Consider the following 8,847-nt stretch of genomic DNA (forward strand, 5'->3'; position numbering starts at 1 on the left):
TCCTGTGAAATTGTTTTTACCTAAAGGGCTTTAGCCTGCATTCAGAGTTCTTTGTTTTAAAAGAAAAAAGATTATAAAGACAGATCATTTTATGCTAATTCCTTCTCTTCACAGTAGCTGGCATTTAGCTTTTTATATTAGAAGATTATATCATAAGCAGATATGACACTTTTCTAAACTGCATTTAGGACCTTGAGTGGAAACCTCTTTCTGCATTGATGATACACATTCCCCCAAAACAGCACGGACAAGACAAACATTTATTATTTGGAAGCATCATCATCTATTAACAGAAACCATTTTGCCCTCTGAAGTTTTATGCAGTTTGCACTTTTTATGGCTGACTCATTTTAGTTAACAAAAAATAGAGTTTTAAAAAAGTGACCAGTATTTTTAAAGTTTTGTCTATTTTCTGGTAGCGTCATTCTCAGGTACCTCGTTAATGAAAAAATAAGGCAAAATGTTGCATTTTAGAAAAAGCACACAAAATTTATTGTATAAAACGACTATACTAATTTTTTAAGAATATTGGAATATGCAGTTATGTTAAATAGCTGACAACAAAGATTTATCAGAATCTCTTGTGACGCAAATGTAAAATTCAGAAAATCTGAATAGCTATTTTATAATTTTTTTTCTGTTTCCCAGTGCTAAGCTTTATCACTGCTTTCAGGGTAACTTGTTCATGTTGTAATACAGCATTTAGTGCATGTTGTGTAGACAGACTTCCTTTTCCAAACCTTTATGCATGCTTTATGGCTTCGTGTTGATCAGAAATTGAATGTTTTATTCTTTAAAAGCACTTTACATGCCACAAGTAAGCAAATGATTACTATTCAGGCTGAGGTGAGTTGCTTACCTGAGGGTATGTGAAATATTAGCTGGTTCAGCACACAGGCCTCCCCAAGGCACACTGTCGCTCCCTTCAACATTTTCCTGAACATCACACCTTTGCTCAGAAAAGGAAACTCGATTATTTCTACATGCTGCTGTAATTTGGGCAGGAACTTACCTACTAAAACCAGACACAAATAGAGCTGTGCCAGTCCTTTAATACAGAAATACTATTAGTATTTTAATTTCCAGTCAGTGTATGGTATATTGCTCAACCTGAAGAGCTTGTGGTTTAAATGAAGTACTGTCTTCAAATTCTTCAGCTATTAAATCAATGAAATGCATATGAGATTTTGAATGTAACCATTTTCAGTTGATTAATACCAGTTAGTGCCATATGTTTTTCTCACCCAGACTGGAATTTCAGGAATGACTAACTGCAATCTACACGTCCATTTCAATTAGTCTGAATAAACAGCATGTTTTAAACTAGTACTGCAAAACTGCATTGTAAATTGGTTATTTTGTTAGAGAATTAATAAAATACCAAGTCTAAGCTCTTTGTATCTTACACCAACAGCACCCAACCTGCTCTGAATTTAGCTTAAACCAAATTAAACCAGATCTCAATTGTTGTTATTGCAAATGGACATCTGGTGCCAAACCTCAAGGTGACATCTGTTCTCCGTAAGCTTGTGGTCTTTTTTGTTGATACTGCTGTAAGTTATACTGGTACAATTTGTTGAGAGTTGTGATAGATTGTCCATCACAGGAATTTTAAGCTTGGGAGGATGTGTTTGTCTTACACTACATGTCTGGGGAAAGAGTCTAGAGCCTCATACAGGGAAGATGAAATAGATAGGTGTGACAGTTTCTTCTCGTTTCGTAATACTGGTATTACAAAATATAAATACAAATTTTGTAATACTGGCAAGAGCACACAAATGATAAATGGAGTTAGTGTTTTACTGTTTTTCTTGATGCTTGGCTTCATTGGTAATGCTGAACCAACAACATCACGGCAGTACCAGCCTGAGATTCATTCTTGAGTGGGTCTTGAACCACTGAGTGCAGGCTGCAAAAGAAAATAGGATTGTGTATTCACAGCAAGTTTAATTCTGACTTCTGGTTAATATCTATCTGATGGCTCCAGAACTTACCACCTTTATCAGTGAGCTAGGAAAAAAAAAACTGTACTGGGATTTACCTTTATTTGCTTACAAAGGAGTAGGTTGACTGGACCCCAGATGGGATTATAGCCTGCTGCAATTTTGGCAGGAGAGCCCTTAAAGCCTTTGAGAAGTCATGGCAGACCAGCGTGGTGGTAGGACGAAAAGGCTGGTGTCTGGAGCAGGCAGCCGGTTTCTGTTTAACTCCTGCTTTGTATAAAAGCAAGCTGATTTGGGTTAATCAGTTCCCTTCTTCACCAAGGAGCTGTGCATATGGAGCTCGCTGGAAGAAAGGGTCTTGTTCCTGGCACGCTTCTTCCACTGCTCATGGAAGAAACAGATGAATCCTTGTTTTTTTCCCCTCTGTAAGATGGACAACATTTTAGGTGTAAAAAACGTTTCCAGAGCACTCTGGTGTGTGAAGTGCTGTTTGGGTTTCGGCTCTGCAGAGGCTGAAGGAAGAAGCCATTAAAAAGGTAAAGAGGCACAAGATCAGACAAAATGGACCAAAAATGTAGATAGGAGAAGCAGGGTTGAGGTGTGACTGGCAAGTGTGCATGTGTAGCGCATGTGTGTCAGACCCGAGGACTCAGAGCATGTGCTGGGGTGGGTGCTCTCCCTCCTGCCCATGGGCCCCTCTTGGCAGGACACAGGACCTGGGCTCTCCTGGGCTGGACCCAAACAGGGTGCTGGGACTGTGGCTTGTAGGAGACCACCTCGGAGCAGAGCAAAAACTTACAAAACCTTACCACAGTGCCCAGAAAAGTCCAGTGGGCATTTTAGATGAAAGTTTATGTGCTAACCCGAGGGACCCGACTTAAAAAACCAAGCCAAACCTACATCTATTTTTCTTGAGGAGATATTTGTGTGAGTAAGGGCTCCAAGCTCCTTTGCCCACGGTAAGGCACGAAGCAGTCTTTCCCACGAGATGGCACTATTGCCTTATGCACTGAAAAAGCAGCTTTTAGCTTCAACTGCAGTTTTAAAAGCTGATTTCCAAAGTGAGGTTTGCAAACAAATGTTACAGATCTAAGCAGTATCAACAGATGTTAAATGAAGAATTAGCTTGCCAATTGATCTGTTAAAGGTTGGTGCCTGATAAGGATGTGAAAAATCCTGACATATGGGTGATGATATGAACATCACTATCAATCCATTATTGGAGAAACTGTCTTGGATATAGCTTTTTTGAGGTCAGTTTTTCAAAATTAATGTGGATCTCTAAGGGGATGGTATTTACCTGGTTGTATTCTGACTGATCTTCCCAAAAAACTTTTACTTTAATAAAAACCCCAACAAACCCTAAACTGAAAATCCCATTGAAAATTAGCTACTTTTTAACATTTGTCCATGTTTAATTATTTCTAGTTCTTATATAGTTCAAGACAATATCAGCTTGCAAAATTTCTATATCTTGAGTGACTGTTCAGTTGCGATGGCTGGCTGGCAAGTTGCTCCACTATTCCCTTTGTCTGTGACGGAAAGAGGTGTTTTCCTAACAAATTCTGCAAAATCTATGAATCAGAAATATACTCCCTGCCTTTAACTGCACCTTCTGTTGATTCTTCTGATCAAAGACAGGGTCAATCACATCTCCTGAACCATCATGGTAGAGCTGGAAGGAGTCCTGCCGTCACAGCAACTGCTTTGGGTAATCATGTTCTTAATCTTATTAATTGCTGTTTTAAAAAAACAGGTTTGTTTTGCACCACGGTCTATCTTTTATTGCAGCATTGTTCCAGAATTTAATTTCTCTGATGCTTGGAAATTTTCTTCTGATTTGCAGCCCAAATTTATTCACTTTCAGGCTATATCTCTTTGTTCTTCTGCCAGTATCATTCTTTATCTTCAGAAGTCCTTGTTCCCTCCTTTGGTATTTACCCTAATGATGAGAGCAATCATCTCTTCTCTTAGTTTTTACTGTTTCTCTAGGCTAAAAAAGCCAAATCTTTCCATCTCCTCTGAAGAAAGAGGCTCTTCAGTTCCTTGATTATCCTGTTTGGGTGGCCCTGGGTATATTTCTGTTTCAATCCATCTTTCTTGAGCACCGAAGACAAGAAATGGTGTGCAGTATTCAGAATAAAGCCTGACAAGAGCTTATCAGTTTCATTGTACCATTGTAGCATCTTTGTGAGAAGTGGTTCAATATCTGTGATCAATTAATAAGCTTTATTATCCTCAGTTGTTTCAAACTGATGAGTCTTTTTCCTCTAGAACATCAGTTCATCCACACACTTTTTTGTGGGCTCTAGATTTTCCATCTATAAATGCCTTTCATAAGGGTGGCACAGTTATTTTAGAAATTCTGAACTTTAGACATCTATCTGCATGCATATTGTAACAGTAGTGTCTGTGGATGCTGTAATGCATCATGGTGTGTTCCTCTATTACTAAAAACTACTGCAGGGTGATGCCTTGTGTTGAGTTGCCCGAGTGGAGTTTAACAACCAATCTTACAGAGCTTCAGTAGCTATAAAATAAACTGCCTGGAGCTTGATGTTACAAAGGAAAATATCTTACTTGTCTCTATTTATATCCACTTTGCCATGAGAAGAAATAAATGCTAGGAGTGTCACTATAAACTAATGGAAATATAGGGTACAATTCAATGGACAGAAGGTCTCTGTCAGTATTAACAGAATGAAATACTAGAAATTCCTCATGAAAATAATGTAATTTGTGTACCTGATGGTTTGCATCAAGAGCTTAAAAGAAAATTGAAATATTTTATAAGTTGTCTAACTCCTTACCCTTTGATTGAACAATGACATGGCTCTCATTTCTTGAGAAATGCTTTTTTCCCAGTCATATATGTCAGTCTCTTAAATTTGCCCAGGGCCGTCATAGCCATCTCCACAATACATGTATGTCATTTGTCACAGAAAAAATACCCCTAAGTATTTTCTGTGATGCGTCTGGATTTGTGCTGTTTCTCAGTAAGTCCTGGGCTATCCAGAGCTTTGAAATCTGTTCCCTTGGTTGGATAGGGCTTTCACCCGACTACAGATAATTTGGTGCCATTGCTTTATGTCTGAACTATGCAACCAGTAAAAGCAGGTAGCATGTATGGGGCTGCCTCTGTCACTGAAATATATTTTTAATGCATCTAAGTCTCTGTGCACCCACAAGATATGGTTATTGCCCCCATGGTTCTTCCTCCACATTTTGTCTACTGTACAGCTCCTTGCCCCTTGCAGACTAAAATCTTTGGGGCACAGACAGTTTCTTACCTCAGTGTGTGCAGCAGGGCCAGACTTCACAGGTGATGTGTCTGCACAGTGGATGCATCCTTATTGTTATCACTACCTGGTGCAACATGCCCCCCTGGTCTCATGAGACCCATGTACCTTCCCACTGTATGGCATCAATCGTTATTGTGCAGTTCGAACAGCTCCATCATCTAGTATAAATAAAAACAACCCAGGCAGCTGGATGAGTGTTTACATCATAGAATCATAGAATGCTAGAATGGTTTTGTTTGGAAGGGATGTTAAAGATCATCTAGTTCCAACCCCTCTGCTATGGGCAGGGACACCTTCCACTAGACCAGGCTGCTCAAAGCCCCGTCCAACCTGGCCTTGAACACTTCCAGGGAGGGGGCAGCCACAACTTCTGTGGGCAACCTGTTCCAGTGCCTCACCACCCTCACAGTAAAGAATTTCTTCCTTATATCTAATATAAATCTCCTCTGTTTTAGTTTAAAACCATTACCCCTCACCCTATAAGTACAGTCGCTGATCAAGAGTCCCTCCCCATCTTTCCTGTAGCCCCCTTTAAGTACTGGAAGGCCGCTATAAGGTCTCCCTGGAGCCTTCTCTTCTCCAGGCTGAACAACCCCAACTCTCTCAACCTGTCCTCACACAGGAGGTGCTTCAGTCCCCTGATCATCTTTGTGGCCTCCTCTGGACTCACTCAAGCAGCTCCATGTCCTTCTTATGTTGGAGGCCCCAGAGCTGGACACAGTGCTGCAGGTGGGGTCTCACAAGAGTGGAGTAGAGGGGGAGAATCACCTCCCTCAACCTGCTGGTCACACTTCTTTTGATGTAGCCCAGGGTACAGTTGGCTTTCTGGGCTGAGAGTGCACTTTGCTGGCTCATAGTCAGTTTTCCATCCACTAATACGCCCAAGTCCTTTTGCTGAGGGCTGCTCTCGATCCACTCATCACCCAGCCTGTATTTGTGCTTGGGATTGCCCTGACCCATGGGCAGGACCTTGCACTTGGCCTTGTTGAACATCATGAGGTTCACACAGGCCCACCTCTTCAGCCTGTCCAGGTCCCTCTGGATGACAGCCCTTCCCTCCAGCGTGTCAACCTCACCACGCAGCTTGGTGTCGTCAGCAAACTGACTGAGGGTGCACTCGATCCCACTGTCCATGTCACCAACAGAGATGTTAAGCAGCCCTGGTCCCAGTACTGACCCCTGAGAAACGTCACTTGTCACTGCTCTCCACTTGGACATTGAGCTCCGTTTACGTGTACAAATTCCTATGAGCAACAAAGGCAGGGAGGGAGGATTAGAGGGACTAAGATCAAAAGGCCGATTGCCTCTACACAGAGAGCCTCCCTAAATCACACCTGAAACGTAAATGTGCCTTTAAGTGTTCCTGAAGGTAATTGTGCACTTTTCCTGTATTTTTTGAACAGGCTTAAAGGTAGCCTCCTCATTATCTCCTTGAAGCACAGAGTGCTCGCAGGTAACAAAGCTGCTTGGGAGGTTTGGCTGAGCCAAGGACAGGAGGTTTTCCACAAGTCAAGCTCTTTCCCCCCCAGCTGCTGTCTAGGAGACTTCTCAGAACCTGAATAGACGGGCTATTCTTATAATTTTTTTTTTTAACTTGGCCTTGTAATAATATCAGATAAATGAAGACTTCAGCAAAAGGTGAAAGTTGCCTAAGAGAAATTGCTTTTGGCAACTGTTCCTTCTAATTAAACGATAGTCTGAAAAGCCTCAGACTTTGGGAACAATTAATAAAATTCCAGGACTAGATAAGATACAGATAATATTTTGTGCCTATTAACTGTTTCCTACAGTTAGCACATGTGTGTTCAGCGAAATGCAGCCTGATCCTGGAAAGCCAGGAAGGACAGGTTCTGATCAAAATGAGAGCAGCACCTGTTGCTTGCCCTACTGAGAAGGCCTGTGCTTTCCCACCTTTCTGCTAGCAATGATAAGAATAAGTAATAGAAAATTTAAATACTGAGAGGCTCCCCAGCTATCTCCAGGACCCTGCACTGGACATCAATGGACTTTGTTCTGGTTGCTTAGATACAGCAGCTACATCTCTGTAAGCATTTGGGTGGATGGCCAGGCAGAAATAGAGAAAGGAAAGAGAAATTCTCTCCCTCTGGGGTCCAAGGTACAAATTTCCCCGCTGGGGGCTTAAATGCTGATTCGGAGTGGTCAAAGACACAGGCATGCAGGACTTCCAAGTTGTGTTTAGATCTACTTATTTCTCAGCCTGTTAAATAATTAGCAGTCATGATGCCAAAATCCTGAGAAAGTTTGTCCTTTCTGCTCCCTGAAGTGGCAGCCTTAAGCCCAGGACGCTTATGTGCCAGCAGCACTGGGACAGGATGCACTTGACCCCTGGACAGCTGGGGGCAGGAAGCTGGCGGAGGTCCTAGGGGAGGCTCTGCCCCCTGGGGTTTGTCCCAGGGACCTCAGAGGCTGTGCCTCTCCTCTGTCCCAGCTTGGGAGGCCAAAAGCCTGTTGAGAAAGTGCTGAGCAGGAGCAACAGACAAGACCCATGTGTGTACGAGCATGCAGGGGGCAGGTGAATCCCCCAGGAAAAAACACCCAGCTGGAGGCTTTGGGAGGTGCTGTTGGATTTACAGCAGCCTGGCAGTAGGAGATGTGCCCCCAAAACCTTAGAGATGGGGTGGGGGAGGCACGCAGGCAGGCACCTCAAGGAAGGCTCTGGAGGACAGCTGTGGATCCCACATGGGGAGGGGACGCACTGGAGCCTGTGGGACACAGATGAGGCAGAGGCAGGCAAAGAAGGGAAGTTTTGAGACTATTATCGTCATATGGAGAATGTGTGAGCCAGTGGTGTGGGAGAGCTGAGGATGCACATGTGTGTGCATGAAAGGGAGAGGGGCAGGGAGCAGCCAGCCCGCCTGTCTCAGAAACAGCAGAGGCAGGGCTTCAGGCAATGCCTCCTAAGTAAAACCAACTGTAAATAGAGTTTCAGACAGCACAGAGTGAGAGTTGAAGATGACAGATCAATGTCATCATCCATTCTGAGGGTGCAGACCTCACTCCCTGACAGCTAAAGCATGGATATATAAACCAGTGAGTACTTAACGAAACAAAATCACAGTACAAGCTGAAGGGGCTGGTTGGCATATCCATTCCAAGCAGGGTGAAATGCTACTGCACATAGGGGCATCTGTGTGTAGGACAGGGACCACGCTCTGGGGATGGCAGTCCCATGGGAAGACCTGAGCTAGCCCTGGAGGAACTCAGGTGACATGAGCCATCTTGCCTTGCCATCTGGGGTACAGACCAGGCACATTTCCTCAATTAAGACTCAGAGATGTGTAGAAAAACTGCAATTAAGCAAGCCACATATAGGAAAATATTCCCAGAACTTGCTTTAGCCACTGCCACAACCTAATGGTTTCAGAAATGACTGCAGGGTAGTTGTGCTGCTCCTCCACTGCTGGGTTTTGGTTCAAAGGAGGGATTTATTCTGGCTATACTATAGCTCAGTGTGCCTGCATAAGCCTGTTTTTCCTTTGCTTTGTGTGCAGGAATGAGGGTCTGGGCCCAAGACTGCTCTCTGACTAGGCTCATTCCCAGAATAACTCCTCTCCCAGCCTCCTCTGCCCGCCCAAGAAAGA

The sequence above is a fragment of the Strix aluco genome, chromosome 4 (assembly GCF_031877795.1).
Source record: "Strix aluco isolate bStrAlu1 chromosome 4, bStrAlu1.hap1, whole genome shotgun sequence".
NCBI lineage: Eukaryota > Metazoa > Chordata > Aves > Strigiformes > Strigidae > Strix > Strix aluco.